The sequence below is a fragment of the Suricata suricatta genome, chromosome 13, assembly GCF_006229205.1.
Source record: "Suricata suricatta isolate VVHF042 chromosome 13, meerkat_22Aug2017_6uvM2_HiC, whole genome shotgun sequence".
NCBI classification, from domain to species: Eukaryota; Metazoa; Chordata; class Mammalia; order Carnivora; family Herpestidae; genus Suricata; species Suricata suricatta.
In genome coordinates, this window is record NC_043712.1 from 42,932,157 (window position 1) to 42,950,582 (window position 18,426).

Genomic DNA, 18,426 nt, shown 5'->3' on the forward strand with positions numbered 1-18,426 from the left:
CTCCAAGCCCTAGCAGTAAATTCAGCATTTACAGGGTTAAAACTGCAGCTAGTGGGAGATCCTAGATGGAATACAAAGAGGGGGGCCTTTAGGCTGCAGAAAAAGCTTGAGTGTTCCAAGCTTGTTTTCTAGTGTTTGGAAGGTGGGTGAAATTAACAAACCAGGTAATTTTTATGGTCTCTGGCCCATTGAAAGCCCCACCTTTGGGAATGTTTGATCCCTTTGCCTTCCCACCAGGTGGAGAGCACCAATTAAAAAGGTATCACCTGGGCTTCTCTTTTTTCCTCTTTTTAGCTTAGCAGGGCCAAAAGAAGCCAGGGGTCCAATAAGTCAAGTCTCCTGAACTTGAATCTATTTTCCAATTCCATGGGTGAGTTTTACCTCTCACAACAGATAGCATTTCAGCTGCTCTTTTTTACTCCGAGTAACTCCCTAATCACCCAGGCACCAGGACTTTGTCAACCCCTGCCCTTCTTCTTCTTTTTCTGCTGCCCCCCCCCCCCCGCAACCCCCAAATAATACTGTAGCCATATTTCAGCAGATTGGAGCTTGTCTAGTGAATCCTATGGCCAGCACCACTTTGGAGATCCTCAAGGCCACACGTTTGGAGAATTTTTAGAAGCATTCAGGGAACTCAGCACATAGTTGGACTCACGACTGAGGTCTATTACAATGAAACCATATGTGACGGGGTCACCAAGGGAAAAAGACACAAGAAGATTCTGGAGAAATCTGTGAACAGGCTTCCTTATTCTCTTTTCCTCCTGTAAGGAGAAATACCATATGGGTGTGTGTGTGTGTTTAAAGCAAACAAATGTGGAAGTTTGTGTGCAATACTTCTGCTCAGGAGAGCCTATTAAAGAATCAGAGTTCAAGACTTTTATTGGGAGCCAATCACATAGGTCTATTCTGAGCATGTACTGAAGTTCCAGATTCCTAGAAGGAAAGCAGATGTTAAGCATAAATCATATTATACAAATAATCTAAGTACAGTGAGCCTCTCTTACCAGTTAAGGAGTGATTTGTGTGCTAAAAATCCAGATGCCCATCAGGGGCCCAACCTTATAAGTGGGCCCTTCCAAAAATGGTGGCCTCCGATCTGCTATTAATGCTTCTGTTTAGTCACTGGACCTTGAGGTGGGTTGGACCAGATCATGACAGAGAGGCTGTATTTGTCGTAACTTTCCCTACCTTTGTTGGTTCTGCAGCTGCATTATATAGAACATAGCCCAACACAGCACAATGCAGCTTGGCTAAACTATTTAAAAAATTTTTTTTAAAACATTTATTTTTGAGAGACAGAGCATGAGCAGGGAAGTGGCAGAGAGAGGGAGACACAGAATCAGAAGCAGCCTCTAGGCTTTGAGCTGCCAGCACAGAGCCTGACGCGGGGCTGTAGCCCATGAATTGCAAGATCATGATCTGTTGGCTAAACTATTTTAGCCTTTTATGATGAGTCTCACCATAGTTCTTGATTTGAAACAGAGAGACCAGCTTAGGTCTCCTGTGGTGTGCAGGAGGTGGTGGTGGTGGAGGTAGGGTTATCCTAAGCCTTCTTAGCCTCTGACAGACTTCGGACACAGAACCCAGAGAGTCTGTCTGCAGCTTCAGCCTGACTCACTGCTTTGTGTTCTAGATCACTTTTTCCTCTACAAAAACATGACTGTGTTTTAGATTTTCTTCTAAAGATGTCTATCATTGCTATTTGGGGCAAAGCATGGTGGGGATGGAGAGGCTTCTACTGTAAACTTATATGGTCTTAGCCAAAGGCACTCTTACTTTTGGATACATTGTAGCTTTCTTTCCTAAGATTCAGGACTGAGCCCCAGGGGCTGAGCTGGTCTTTAGGACAACTTTAGTAATAGATATTGTGCTTTACTCAAAATTATCTTTCACTGATGTTTCTGGCCTGTTGTCCTTGTGTCTCTTGACTATCTCTTCCTTTGGGATAAATTATTCTCCATGAGGTTCATTAGTGGGGCTGCCCAGCAGTGTCTGTTTTTGTGGGGGAACCTAACCTGGGTGCACAAGCCAAGATTCTTCTACTGCTCCTGGATTTGGCTCAAAAGTATGACTTAAAATGATTGAAATGAACAGCAAAATCAGTGTTTGGCCAGTCTACCATGTCCAAAAGCCATTCTAGTCACTGTAGGAAAAGACAAATGACTAACCGATAAGTCAACTACTAATTCATTTTCTTTATATTAACCTAAATGATCTCATTATAATTATTAACAGCATATGTTCTGATTACTCAGCATCTGCCACTCCAATTTCTTTTTTGAAAAGTTATCTCTTTTGTATTATGTGAGCCAGCTTGGTAGCACAATAAATGCAGATGTTCATACTTTTACTACCCAAGTGACTGGAGATCTTAGAGCCTCTTCCCCCACCCCTACCTAATCATTTTTGTTGACTACTCTGGCCCACCAAAAGGGTGGTGAAGAAATCTCAGCTCAGTCAATGAGTTGCTGTTTAGTCTTGGATGGGTTGAGGCAAACACTAAAGAAAAAAATTACTTATTCCTGCAGCCATGCTGGGTCAGCAAAGAAATTCTTTCTATGGTGGTCTTCTATCCTGGTCTATGCTTTTTTTTTTTTTTTTAAATCTGGCATTGAAACTAGAGCATGGTACCTCAGAAAAGATGTGACTGGTGTATGCTTAGTGATTTCTGCTGCTGGTGAGTCCATGAGATTCATACACTTCCCTTTCTTTCTTCTTTAATGTAAGGCCATATTTACCTTTTACCCAAAGCTGTTTAAGCTATGTTGCTTCATGTTACTATTAGTGAATTTACATCTCTCTCTTTATGTTGTTAAGAAACGTTGCTACGCACGGTGTGCTGGAGCAGCTGATATTTGAAACCCTAACTCAGGTTTAGAGTATTTGGAAGTTATTGTTATTATATAGTTTTCTTTTATTTATTTTTATTTATTAGAAGCTTATTTCATGCTGACAAGATGGTTTTGAACTTAGAATCCATCACCCAGCCAGCTTGGTGTCATCTGAAATCCTGCCAGAGTTTGCCAATCCTAGGTGTCAAATTGATCTGAAGTTGCTGGTGCGTTACAAAGGGCACACCTAAATGGGTTTCTCAATCTAGCATTCCTCAAGTCTTTTCTTTTGAAATACAGAAACATCACTGGTGATCTCTGGTATTATACTCTACCTGTTTTTAACAAATATTTTGAACATTAAATTTTTTTTTTTTAAAGTTGTTTCTTCCAGTTTCCTTTTTTTGTACTCATGCTGAATCAGCATAGCTATATTCACCTGTGTGAGCTCACTCCTGACTTTTTGGATGCAGAAATAGTATTAAGTTCAAAATAGTAAAAAGTTCAAAACTGTCACTATCCTTTCTCAATGGTGTTGTTCTCTGAAGGACAGAACTACAAAATACTGTTTATTTCAACCTCCAAAAGTGAGTATATTCCAGACTTTTGCTGGGAGTTGGCTCCAAGTATTAGGTTTATAAAAAGATAAGATGATAATAGAAATTATTCTTCTTTCCTGTCTTCAGATGGTTTGATGTGTGTTTATTCTCCATGCCTTGTAGAGTTACTTGTAGAGTGATCTATTTTACACTTTCTCAAATTGTCTCAAATCAGGTGAAATATGATATGAATATGAGTAGCTTTCTATGAGTAGGTCCCTTCCAGGATGACAGCTCCTGAGGAGTCCTCAGGATTATAGATGCTGAGCAGGGTGTTTGGGGGTGAGTAGGCTGGTAGGGCGCTAGGCACCAGGGAGCCTAGCCTCCACCTGGACTCCAGGGAACTGTGCATGGCACAGAAGCAGGTAGATCTGAACCTCAAAGGATAACTGGAATGTCAACTATGACTAGAGATGAAATGTTACTGTTTCCTGTCTTTTATGGGTACCACAAAATGTCTTGGATTTCTTCCCTGGGAAATCTTAATATTAACCTCTAAGAATTAACTTTCAGTCTGGCAGGATATGTTTATGGACTCTGAATTAAGTTGCTGTAAAGGAAATAGGTGATGTTAATCATACACATGAGTTTGCGGACTATGTCACCTACCCAATGAACCTAGTATAGACATCTCTTAGAATACTGGTTTACTAAAAAGAGGAGAACCTGTAAGCAAACTTTATTGCAGGAAACTCAGGTTTAGGGAGAATGCCAGAATGTACTGTGTGCCTACTTTGTACCAGGTCTGAAGTATTTATTTCATTTGCCTTACCAAATAGGCATTACTTCCATATTCTAGTTGAAGAAGTAGGTTGTTTTAGGGTTCTCTGGGAGAACAAAATACCTTTCTATCATTTATCTACCTTAAAGAATTGGATTGATGATTATGGAAGCTGAGAAGTCCCAGGGTCTACAGTTGGTAAGACATTCTGAAAACCCAGGAGAGCTGATACTATAGTTCCAGTCCAAGTCTGAAGGCCCGTGAGCCAGGAGACCTGTCGGTATGTTTGTGTCTGAAGGCAGGAAAAAACCCAACTTCCCAGCTCATCAGCTGAGAGCAGGAGGAGTTCTTCTTCCATAGCCTTTTGTTCTTTTCACGCCTTCAGTTGGCTGAATGAGGATCACCCACATAAGGTAGGCAACCAAATGTTAATCTCATTCAGAAACACCCTCACAGATGCACCCAGAATAATGTTTGCCTAAATGATTGGGCACCCAGTAGCCCAGTCAAATTGACACACAAAATCAACCTTCACACAGGGTAAGAATGATGTATTTAGTACATGCTTAACACCTCAGTAAGTGGTGGAGTAAAAATAAACCTCCAAGATTGGAGCATTGAAAAGCTTCCTTACAAAATTTGTACATTTTGTGCCTGGTACTTCATAATTACTTAGGCTACTTTGAAGTCAGCAAGCAATTCACAAATGTTCTTCTCTAATCTTCTCTCCTACTTTGTGTCTCCAAATGAGAGAGAGAGAGAGAGACCCTGGACTCCTAAGCGTGGTTGGGAAAACCTGGGTTAACATCTTGGGGGTTGTTTGCATTTTAGCTTTCTACTGTGGTAGTCACCCAGGCAGGTAACTGACTCCTGGTGATACATTGTATATAACCATCAATGCTTCCCTTTTAGCCCTTGCTGACTGTAACAGGTACTTATTTGCAGACCTTGAGCGCAGAGTCTCCAGGGCTGGGCTGTGACACCAGACCCGGTGGTTTCGGCTAAACTGCAGTCTGTGTAGGAATAGGAATGGAACTTTACTGTGTTCTACCAGAAAATAACTTCAATGAAAAGTCCCCTTTGCAGCAGGAAAAGGGGAGAGGATAGAGAAAAATACAGCAGCAGCCTTTCCCTTTTATTCTGAAGTGTGTTAGCTTGCCACTTGCGTGGCAGCCATTTAAATTATGCAGCCGAAGTCCTTTACTTGAAGAGCATGAGTATCAAGTTCAAGTTTCAAGGTTCCTGTATTGATGACAGGACACCCTTCTTCTAGCCCCACCCTTACCCTAACACAGACACCTGTGAAAGCCCAGAGGTGTGATGTGCTGATACATTAATATTATAGGGCTTAGCATACATAACCAGAGGAGGGCAGAGCACAGTTGTGAATGTACCATTTGAAGGCAGAAGAAAAGGAAGCAAGGGCTTCCTAACAAGTCAGAAGGTGTATAATTATATGTGACAACCTCCTGAGAAGTGATTTCAAAATTCTAGATTGAGTCAGCAAAGTTGCCTTGTTTTAGAGACCCAGTTTTTTCTTTTTAACCATCATCTAGGGTTTTTGCACCCTTGGTCTTTCAGAAGCAAGGCATTACCTTTCCCTTCCACATGAAACAGTCCCTTGAATCACCCTCCCCACTGTGACAGAGAATTTGAAAAGTCACACTGGGGTGCTGGCATTATAGCTGATGCTGCTGCTGCCAGTCCCTAATCCTTCCATCTCAGATGTGTTTCTTTGCCTCACGTTTGTGCCTCTGACCTCCCAGTTGCTACTCTGGAAGGAAAAGAAGTTTGTATCCTCCTGATCTGGAGACTCTGGAAAGTCAAATAGAAGGAAGCAGGGAGTCAGTAATTGGAGAGGAATCCTGTTATGACACAACTCCCAGAGGTGCATGTTTGAATATGCCGCAGGTCAGTCCACTTTCTGGAAACAACCACAAACAGAGATGGCCCCTTGTGATCCTTTCTTTTTTACGAAAATTATAAGGAGAATCCTATGATTTCTCTAAAGTCTTTAAAAATGAGTTCAGCTTTCCGTGTTCAGTAAGAAAAATTAGAATATTTAGATGAGCAGGAAAAAGTCCCAAAAATAACTCCTTAGCCTCTCATGCAGAGGTAACCCTGATACATGTTTTGAAGTATAGGTGTTAAGATTTTCCCCACATGTAAATATATGTATCTGTATACAGACACACATCACACAAATGGAATCATTATATGCACACTGTTTTAAAAATGGCTATGTCGACGTGCCTGGGTGGCTCCGTCCATTGAGCATCTGACTTGGGCTCAGGTCATGATCTCGAGGTTTGTGATTTCGAGCCCTCCCTCCGGCTCACTGCTGTCAGCGTGGAACCTGCTTCGGAACCTCTGGCCCCATCTCTCGGCCCCTCCCCCACTTGCACTTTCCCAAAATTAAATGTTTAAAAATTGCTATCTCAGTATACTTTAAATGTCGCCTTTTCAAACAATGGCCCAGCATCACACCATTCCACAAATGTGCCATATAGTATTTAAATAATACCAACTTGTTGGGCACTTGGATTTTTGTTTTTCTTTAAACAGTTTTGTAATAAATATTTAAAAATATTTACATTGGCTCTTGTTTTATCTGGAGAAATTTCTGGAATTATGTTTAAGACTTATAGTTGCTAGTTCCTGAAACCCTCAAGTATATATCATCTATCTACTACTGCATAACAAACTACCCCTAGATTTAGTGGCATTAAGTAGCAGTTATTTTGCTCACAAATTTGCAATTTGGGAAGAGCTCAAATTGCCTTTTCTCAGACTTGTCTCTGATGGTGTCTGTCGAGTAGGTTTGTTCACTCAGGGGATGAAGGATTTGCTTTCAAGATGGCACATCACCTACCTGGCCAGTTGGTGTCAATAGTCAGCAGGGAGCTCAGTAGGTGCTGTGAACCAAAGCCCTTAGTCTGTCTTTACATGGGCCTCTCCATGGACTGTGTGGGCTTTATAGAATGGTGGCTGGGTTCCCAAGAGTGAGTGTCCTAAGAGAATAAGGCAGAAATACATGGCACCTTTATGACCTACCTTCGAAAGTCACAGTGTCTCTCTTATTATACTTTGTTGGCTGAGGAAGTCAAAAAGTCCTGTCCATGTTTAAGAGGAGAAGACCTAGACTCAACCTCTTCATGGAGGAAATGGCAATATTTTAAAAGAGTATGTGGGATGGGAGAATATCTACAACTTTGGAAAATAAAATCTGCTGAACAGTTTGGTAAAAATAGGCTGATTTAAGATTTAGAATTTTGAATCAATCTAGACCACATACCTCTGTTTATTTTATTTTGACTATAAGTTTCTCAGTTTTTATTGTTCATAAAGGAAAGGGAAAGATTTGTGGTTTCACTCAGTAGTCAGTAAAAATGTTGGAGTCTACAACAAAAATGTGGTCAAGGTTTTCCGTGAGGGTCCTTATAAAGCAAGGAGAGTAAGTGGGGGCAAGACAGATCAAAGGCATTTGGGAAAGAAGGCAGTCAAATGCCAAAGAGACCAGTTACAAACGCCATTTCCAAAGACTCGGGTGCAGCATCAATCTCAGATTGTTAAACAAGGAATTCAAGATTTATTAGTTGGTCAGATATGTGGTGTATGGATTATTAACAGAGGTGGGCTGGGTAAGGACATTCAAATCAAAGTTTCCAGACTTTAACATCGTAAGACAACGTTGCTTATGTCATCCAAAACACAAATAGCATCACATGGTAATCTACATAAATCTCAGAATAGGGTTGCTGAAATAACCTTGGAAATCCCTTAGACTGTGAGGTCTTTCAAAAACTTTTGGAGAAGAGGTAGTGTCAGAAAAACCTGCGAAAGTGTGAATGGCTACTTCCTTCACAGACTTGGCCATTGAAGATACCATAATCACATTCTAATTTTTTCTGAATGTCAAAATGTAAGTAGTGATATTTTGTCTTGCAGGAGTCCCTCTCTACAAGCCATTTTTCATCAGAACCATGTGGCTGGTAGTTGATCACTATAAATGACTTGCCATTAAGATAGTATCATTGGTATTTTTCTTTTTGTCCTCCTTATTGAAACTACTCTGGAAGGCAATGTGGAGAACTTGTATGAATCAATAAATTTACAACTTTACATAGATTTGAAGTGCGTGTAAGAGGTCAGACCCATCTCTTATTAGTTTGAATTACTTCCAACAGTGAAGGAAACATTTATCAGAATGACAAGGGTAGATTGTAATGTGTGTGTCCTAAAAAGTGAACAGAAATGTTTCCAAGTGCATATACATGTCCTTTAAAAAACAACAAAAAGTGCATGTACTTCTTTCTCTCTCCTGTGTTCACACATACTTTCATTTTATGGCAGGGAAATTTGGGGATTTTATTTCAACATTGGTAGTTTAAATTTGACTTTAATTAACTGCCTGCAAGCAAATATGTAATGACATTTGCAAAAATCAAAGACCCCTTTGGAAATTTGATCTGAAGAGATTAATAAGGCCAAGAATTTAAATTTGAAATGCCGCATGACCATCATGTGGAGTAGCAATTATCACCATTATTTGCTAGGCAATGTTCTTACTAGATTTAGATTTAGTCTAAATGTTTCTCAACCAGGGACAATTTTCCTGCCTGTCTTTTCCCCACACCCCATCAAGACACTTCAGGTTGACACAGCTCTGTGTGTGTGTGTGTGTGTGTGTGTGTGTGTGTGTGCGCGTGCACGCGCATGCTTTTTTAACAGATGCTGCTGAATATCCTACAGTGCGCAGGACAGCCTTCCATGACAAAAATGATCCAATCCAAAATATCAAACGTGCTAAATTGAGGAACCCTGGTTCCAGTTCAGACACAAGAACTTTATTAGTATGTTATGAAAGATATATCACTTATTGTTGCCAAGGCACCAAAGTCAGGCTCCTATATATCTGGTTGAATTATTAAAAATTTTAAAAATGTTTCTACTCTCACAGCTGAGTAAGATCCTTTAGCTTTAACTCAGGATAATAGACCCGAAGGAATTAACTGAACAAATCTAGATTAACATAAAAGATGAACTATAAACAGATTTTCAAAATTATTTAGGACTATCTACAGGCATGACTTTTTAAAAAATGTTTGTTTGTTTTTGAGAGAGAGAGAGACAGAGTGCAAGCAGGGGAGGGGCAGAGAGAGATGGGAACACAGAATCCAAAGCAGGCTCCAGGCTCTGAGCTGTCAGCATAGAGCCTGATGCAGGGCTCAAACTCACGAACCAAACTCAGGAACCATGAGATCATGACCCGAGCCAGTCAGACGCTTAACCAACTGAGCCACCCAGGTGCCCAGGCATGACTCTCTTTTAACTCCTGCTTACCTTTATTAAAATGTGGTATCTTTGGTACATAGACTCACAGATTCCCTATATATTTTTGCTTAATTTTTATTTATTTTTATTTTGAGAGAGAGAGAGCAAGCAGGGGAGGGGCAGAAAGGGACGGAGACAGAAACCCAAGCTTACTCTGCACTGTCAGCGTAGAGTCTGAGGTGGGGCTCGAACTTAGGAACTGTGAGATCATGACCTGAGCAGAAATTGAGAGCCCCGTGCTTAAATGATGGAGCCACCCAGGTGCTTCTATGCTTATTATTTTTTAAAAATATTTTTTATTTATTTTGAAGAGACACACAGAGACAGCATGAGCAGGGGATGGTCAGGGAGAGAGGGAAACACAGAATCCAAAGCAGACTCCAGGCTCTGAGCTGGCTGTCAGCACAGAGCCCGACGTGAGGCTCAAACCCACGAACTGTGAGATCATGACCTGAGCTGAAGCTGTACGCCCAACCGACTGAGCCACCCAGGTGCCCCTATACTTAATTTTTAAATGTGAAATTTTTCTGCTTTATCTCTTACTGTTTATTGATGTTCCTCTTTTGTTTTCTTTTTTTTTTTTGGCTCTTTGTGATTTTACATTTCTATATTGCCTCACATATCAGCATGAACAAACTTTCTTAGAAGGTTAAATACCTAAGCCCTTCAATTGTCTACACAGGCTTTCTGATCTTTGTGCTTTGCTCCTGTGCAGCTTCGTGTGTTTCTTTCAATAAGGTTGCACTATTTCACTGACTGTTTGCTCAGAACTCTCAGTTGTCTGTGGAAGGCTGTGCTGTTTGACTATGTGGATATTGGGTTAACGCCCTCACTGATCAGTGTACCTTGAGTTTCATTAATTAATTAGATTATTATAATCTGTAGTGTTCCAGAAAAGATTTGATGCCGTTTACCAAGATACTTTTTAGGATTTTCTGACTATTTTGGTTACCCTGCCCAGTAGCCACACTGATCACACTCCAAATAGATTCATGGACAAGCTGGTTTTGATCTTTGGATATTGATGACACCTCAGTCTTACAGTCCAGGGAGGGATTATTTGTCTAGCCCTTGAGAGCTGAGACAGAAACTGTGTGTGGCAAAGTGCCACTGAGAAGTCTACTTCTCTAAAGATACCTTTCTACCATCTTTTCTCATTCCATAGTTGGAAAAGTTCCCTTTATTCCAGAAAGTAGGAGAAGAGCTATACTTAATATGTCAAACATATGGCTCATCTTCAAACTACTATTATCCCAGAAGTAGAATTATTTTTATCTTCTGTAAATCTTTTAACTGTGATCCATGACAAGTGACCTCACTACAAAAGGATAGAAGTACTGATAAAGTTTCTGGGTCATAGAGAACCCAAAAGATCAGTTCTTCCTGTGTATTAATAATTTGAATGGTTAAAATGGTAGAAAATAACTACTCTTCTTATTTATCATGGACTTTAGAGATGGGACATTTGGCAAGACTCCCAGAATACTCACCCCACCATCCCGAGAACAGGAAGTCTGGGCTGTACAGCCTTCACTGAATTTAAAGGTCAGCGACATACTGTCCTGTTGCAGTTGAGGACCCAGCTCTGAAATCACTCCTGCAAGAATTTCCTCATTTTTTAAACCTCCTTTATGTAAAACTGCCCATTGGCTTTAATCAGAAATTAATTTATTCAGAGATAAGGCAAAGGAAGATTTTAACTTCTCTGATGTGAGGGATCTGAAGAAATTAGGAGTGAGCAAGATAAATATCAGAGCTTCAGCACTACACACATTTCCTAATGGATCCGATCTTTGCTTTTGTTATTTTAATTTTCTCTGCATGGAATCTGATAGCCTACTTGCCTTCAATAATTATGATGCAAAGTTGCTAAACTTCTAGGTCTCCTCAGAAAGTGCTAAAGTAATTTTTAAGTTTCATTTCTATCCAAAGAGAAAATAGACTTATTCATTCATTGATTCATTTATTCACTCACAGTTTGTGCGAGCATGCTATGAAAGTAAGAAAGAACAAAAGAAAGAAAGAAAAGAAGGAAGGAAGAAAGAAAGAGGAAGGAAAGAAGGAAGGAAGGAAGAAAGAAAGATGATTTGGCTGGAGAAGTTTTGCAAAAAGAGAGAAAGTTAAAAATAGGAAGAGTTAAAAATAGGGACAGTAGTGCCTAGTATTTCCCTGGCATATTGACTGTCCTCTGTTCCCATTCTAAGGACAACAGAGAAAAAACCCAGGGGTTCTTATTTTAGTTTTGGGGATATTCATAAAGTCATGATCTTCTGGGGAAATTAAATCACAGACATACATGGTATTTTACTGTATGTGGCCTGGCTTGAAGATGGTTGTCCAGAGAGGAAGAGAAGGAAGAGACTTGGTGGATGGGGTGGTACAATGGGAAATATGAAGCCTGTGCATTACATTCTGTTGCATTCTACACTTGTTGTGTGACCTCAAGTAAGTGAATTGAGCCTGTCTCTCATTCTCCCTATTTGGAGTGGGGGTAGAAAGGACTCTAAATAAAGTTAGAAAGATTCTTGTATCTCAAGAGTTTTAAACTGTATTGAACTCCCCAGGTTAAAGGTGACAAACCGAGACAGCCCATTGACCGTTACTCTTTGGTGCACATAAATCCTCTGCCTCTGCAGGCGAGGTTGCTCGTTTGCTGTCCCCTCTCTGTTTTGCAGTCTGCCCAGTCTTGTTTGAGCTAAAGGACTTCTGAGCTGTTACCCCCATACCTTTCTCACTTCTAATTCCTATCCCTTCCAGAGGTTCAGCTCTAGAGTTTCTTGACTCCTGAATCCTGAAGGCATCCTTAATTCTACTGCAGTGGTTCTGGTGCTGCTGGTTCTGGTGGTGGAAAAGGGGTTGTCTTACCCATCGCACTTTTTTTGGACCACCAGTTTCTTTTCTGTTCCTTTAACTCTCTTTTCAATTAAGAAAAAAATTCCTAGTTTATTTTGGACTCCTTCCACTTCTCGAATCTTTTTATTCATGATCTTGATTAGCAAGATAAGACACCCTGGGGACCAGCAGCAGACGTGGCATATTCCTCCCCAAGAAGATGTGTTGTAAAGGAGCCATGAGGGAGACAAGCTACAGAATGCTCACCAACAGTGCCTTACTCACCACAGGTGAGGGCAGTCAGGTCCCGCCCTAGTACAGCAATGAGGGGATGCATGGGCTCTGTAAAATTGAAGAGCAGTAATTAAACTGACTCAGATTTGGTCTTTTTTTATATTATCCTCATGTGTCAGCAATTCTAAGCAATGTCAATGATAAAATACTCACCCTCACCCTTTGTACACCGCTGCTCGCTAATGCGTTGTTCTTGGTCCTGTCTTACACTGATATTTTTTGTCCTTGGTTTATTAAGCGATCATGGGCTTTTCTTCTATCACTTGATTCTGAACCAATTCTGTCTGCCTGCTCCCCTCTCTTAAAAAGGAAAGCTGTGCAGTGGGGGGAACACTTTTCAAATAACATAAAGTTTCTATCTCTAAAGCAATAGCAGCAATAAACTTTTGGTTTGTGATGGGACAGGAAAAAGGGAGTCAGCCTTGTTATCATTCACAGTTTCTAGGATCAGTGACACTTTGTAACAATATTAACTGGCAATTAGCATATACAAATAGGTTCTCTACCAGCTGCTGCTAAGTTCAATGCCAATTGTTTGCCTTAACTACAATTGTACTCAATTCTCAGAAAGAAAATCATGACTTTTATAAGCTCTTTAGGCCATTTTGTCTGTAGTCAATTTTTATGTAGCCAGACACCAATTTAACTTAGCATTGCTTAAGCAGTTATGTATATGGGGGAGAGAGCCATAGCACTTAATTCTTGTTTTTGTTCAATGTCCAGACAGATTAACCTGAAAGATAAATATTGACTAAATCAAGGACTTCCTGCCTTGATGTTTTGATGTGTGGAACTGGTATCCCCTTGAAATTCACCTCACTAGCTTCTGTGAAGTCTTGTTCTGACCTTCCTTTATTCCCATTTGCAATTTACTTTCCAATTAGGCTGGAGTCACATTCAGTTCATATCCACAACTCTTATAGTCTTAGAAGGCAACTTAAAGACCACGCTTTCCAACCCTTAGCTAGTAGTTTCAACTACTTTTAACAAAATCTTATTTTTTTTGTTTTAAATTCGAGTATAGTTGATATGCAGTGTTACATTAGTTTCAGGTACCCCTCTAACAAAATCTTGATCAGCTGTTTTTATCATCCATGCTTGTATACTTGCTGTGATGAAGATAGCGTCACTTTAAGGTACACACCATTTCACATTTCATGGTGTAATAGTGTAGACGTTCTTTATTTTGAGTTGGATCTATCCTTTACCTGTCTTCTTGGGTGACTGAAAAAAATTTGGGAAAATGAATCTTTGTACTTCCCGTTTGCTAGAAGTAGAAGGCTATTTACTGGATTCAGCTCTTTTATTATATCTATTCCTTATACTTTAGGATACAAAAGAAGGATGATGACTCTGGAAAGAGTAGAAAACTTCAAATCTGGGATCCCAGAGGTTATAAAATATAAGTTGTATTATGGGAGTAAGGTACTTGGAGGAAGCTACACTGTATCTTTTGTTTCCCCATCCTACCCTCAGACTGCCTGGTGTAAATATGTAGCAAAGTCACAAAATGGTAGCTGACTAGGGCAGGTAGGGGTTATTGCTGTTATTGTGTGGGTATGTGTGTGTGTGTGTGTGTGTGTGTGTGTGTGTGTGTGTGCGCGCGTGCAGTGGGGTTGCCAAAGGAAGGGGGAAATGCCAACTATTTTATCTTTGTGATTGGGGAAGAGAAAATTCTGCTGCCACTGCCCTTGCTCCTCCCTTTTCCCTTTACCATTCTATTGGGCAGCCAGTGTCATCTCTAGTCTTTCAGTGGCTCATTGTTCTGCCTTAGCAGAAATTCCCCACCCCACCCCTGATGGCTCCTCCCTCTGAGAGAGGCTTGAAGAGGGCTCTCCAGGTTTAAGGAAAAGAGGCAAAAGTTGACCTTTTATGGGAGATCATGAATGGCCCCTGAATTAGAGCCAGTAGCCAGGGAATCAGGAGAGAGAGGTCCCTCAATGTGAGGGCTACTGAAATTCCTTCTGTTCAAATCCTGAGACTATTAGGGAAATAAATCTTAAACATGACAAATGCATCAGGACCTTGAACAATACTTTTCTCTCTCCAGAGGTCTGTCTTCTTGACCGTAAAATGAGTAGGTGGGATTGAGATGGAAACAAAAGTTCTTTTCAGCTCTTATAGTCTAAGAATCTAAGCTTGGTGTTGAATTTAAAGAGTTCAAAATCAGGCTTGAGCTGAGGGTGGGGGAAGAGAGGCTGTGTTGTCATTAAAACCCTTTGTAAAATCCTTTTGAAAATATTCACCCTGAACTTGAAAGTGATTTACTTTCTCAAATACTGGCAAAGCTTTCAAACCAAAGGACTTCCTTCCAGTGTATAAGGTAGAGGAAGCAGTGTGTGACAGACTAAAGTGAATACTTTATGTTTAGGTGGGTTTGAACACATCTAAGGTAACTGTTACTTTGATAGAAAAGTGTTTCAGGGGGAGTTATAGAGATGAAAGCACAAATTTGTATAGCATAAGCTTATGGAGTGGGTTTCACTAACTTGGATATTGTCACAGAGGTAATACTACACAAAGGAACTGTGTTAACTTAAAACAAAACCCATAGAAGTTACACAGTTGAACCCTGAGGATATTAAAACATTACTAGTGACCAGGAAGGAGAAACAAAGAATCATTGATCCTCTCCTTTGATGGATTTAACTTTTATTATGAAAGCCTTTATTATTTTTTAATTCCTTGGCCCTTAAAATATTGTTGTAATTTGTCTATTCTCCACCATTATTAATCAATAGACACTTTCGCTTAATCAAATATTACAGTGAACAGGGACTGCCACATATATTACACAAAGATCATCAATTGAAAATTATTTTTTAAAAATACTGTGCTCACTTACTTATGTTCCTTTAGCAAAATTGGGACACGTTAACAAAAGATGTAATTGATGTTAGATTGGAAGAAAAAAAAGGAGAGAAATAAACAGCCCAGCCCATATAATGCCCATTAGAAAGGAGTTCAAACTGGGTTTAGCAGTTGAAGAAATACTGTAGCAAATTAAATTTGAATAGATATTGAAGGTTCAAACCAAGGCAAGGGCAGTAGAAATGGAGTGGAAGAAACTGATTTGAAAGATATTTAGGAAATGAAGTTCTTTGGACCTAGTAATGTGGTAGGGAGGGTGGAAGGGGAGAGGAGAGAGAGTAGTCAAGATGTTTCTTAATATTTTTGACTTGGAAGTCTCAGTGAATATTAGTGCCATATACAAAGGCAGAGATAATAGGAGATAAAGTTTGCTTTGGGGAAAAGATGACAAATCTATTTTGACATTTTGCATTCAAGATGTATCGGGGCATTCTTGAGGAGAGATGCTTATAGCCAGGTAAATATCTAGTAATATGGATCTATAGCACATGGGTGACAGTGAAAGTTACAGAAATGGATGAAATTCCCAAGGAACATCAGAAAATGGGAAAACAGGGTATTGTCCCCATAATATCCTGTTTTAAAAAAATTAAATAGGGCAGGTATGAAGAAGAAAACCTGGAAAGGGGAGTATCTTAAAAGTTAAGGGGGAAAAAAGGCTTTCCAGAGGCAGGGAAGCATAAATATCCAAGAAGGAACAATAGTGTGAATATTCCAAAGGACTCAAGCAAATTAAAGACCTGAAAAGTAAATTAGAGAGGAAGCATCTCTTTTCTAGTCTTCTAGTCTCCATGAGGGGCAATTTATTCACACACTTTACACTTACTTCTTCATCTCTTTCTTGAGTCTGAAATAAATATTTTTGGTTCCTTTTTCTTGACTGGAGTATATAAACAAAACCACTGGAGTAGAATGGGATATGATTTTTTCTACTTAGGACAGTGAGACAGAAACCTGGGGTGTGTCTGCCCTGCAGACTCAAACTTCTCAGATTGACTGGTCCAGAAGGGCATAGGAAATGGAAAGGTGCATTTTGTTCTCACATCTAGATCATATTTCTTCCATATTAGCTTCATCTTTTTTTCTTGTTTCTCATTTGAAGTAGAACTTGGGCAAGGAAGAGAAGTCTTATTACTTTGCCTCACCAAACCCCATAACAATAAACAGTAAACTTGGCAAGTATGACCTCTTTGTTCTTTGTGTGAGCAGTTGTGGTCAGATTTCAGAGTAATACAGAGTGCTAGAGGAGATGTAATGCCATAGGAGAGCTTTTATTTTTAATGTCATAGGCCAAATACTTGACTGTCTGTTAGGAAAGGACCCAAGGTGAAGATTTAGGAGAGAAAAAGAATGAATAGGGATGAATCAGTTTCTGAGACTTTGGGGTTAAATTTAGCTTACTTTAGAGAGGGGTAGCTTTTCCTTTGAGATAGAAAGGGCTACAAAAAGGATTGGTTTAGTTGAGATTAGTTATCTGTGGTCCTTTGGGGAGTTTTAAAGGCAAGAAAGTGAGTTACTGGCGAGTTGAGGGAGTTCACTCATCTTCATGAATCTCTCTGTCATAGAATTAGAGAATGTAAAATTGCAAGTTGTCATGGATTGGGTCATTGGTCCCAATTCCTCACTTCCTTGTTAGAGTACATCCATGTTCTTTGCTATATAATATTGCCGTGCCTTTCCATTATGGGTGGGGTGTACATTACATTGATATTAAACTTGGCCATGTAACTTGCTTTTGAGAATAGGGTATTGGTAGATGTGATGTGATGTGATCAGAGACAGGTCTTAAGCTCTTGGCTAGATTACCATGAGGTGATTATGTCCTGGATATGCATTTGTCCTTCAGCCCAGACCCCACAATGGGCATATCCAAAGGAGTAGAATCCAATTAACATCCCTTTAAGAAGATGTACTAGCACAGATCAAGTGTTATAGCCTGCTCTCAGGTGCTACTCAGAATAAGTCTAATTATTCTTTTATAAGAAGTTCTTCATATGCTTGAAGACTCATAACACATATCTTCCTCAGATTAAATATAGTCAATTAGCACTTGATTTCTATTTCCACACTCTTCTCTATGTGTTATTATTCTTCAGGAGTGGAAAAACTAATGACTACATTTCCAGACTTCTTTGAAACTAGGATTCTGGTTACAAGATAAATTGTTTCAATGAGATACACTAGTATCATATTTAGAAGGCAGAGGAGAGGTGGGGATTATTTTCTTTTTTCTTTTCTTTATTTTCTTTTATAGTTCATTGTCAACTTGGTTTCCATATATACACCCAGTGCTCATCCCCACAAGTGCCTTCCTCCATGCCCATCACCCCCCTTCCCTTCTCCTCCTCCTCCCCCTTCAGCCCTCAGTTTGTTCTCAGTGTTCAAGAGTCTCTCATGGTTTGTCTCCCTCCCTCTCCCCAATTATTTTTCCCCCTTTCCTTCCCCCATGGTCCTCTATTAAGTTTCTCCTGTTTCATGTATGAATGAAAATATATGGTATTTGTCCTTCTCTGCCTGACTTACTTCACTTAGCATGACACCCTTGAATTCCATCCACATTGCTACGAATAGCCAGATTTCATTCTTTCTCATTGCCATGTAGTGTTCCATTGTATATATAAACCACACCTTCTTGATCCATTTGTCAGTTGATGGACATTTAGGCTCTTTCCATGATTTGACTATTGTTGAAAGTGCTGCTATGAACATTGGGGAACATGTGCTCCTATGCATCAGCACTTCTGTATCCTTTGGGTAGATCCCTAGTAGTGCTATTGCTGGGTCATAAGGGAGTTCTATTGTTAATTTGTTGAGGAACCTCCACACTATTTTCCAGAGGGGCTGTACCAGTTTATATTCCCACCAACAGTGTAAGAGGGTGCCCATTTCTCCACATCCTCGCCAGCATCTATAGTCTCCTGTTTTGTTCATTTTAGTCACT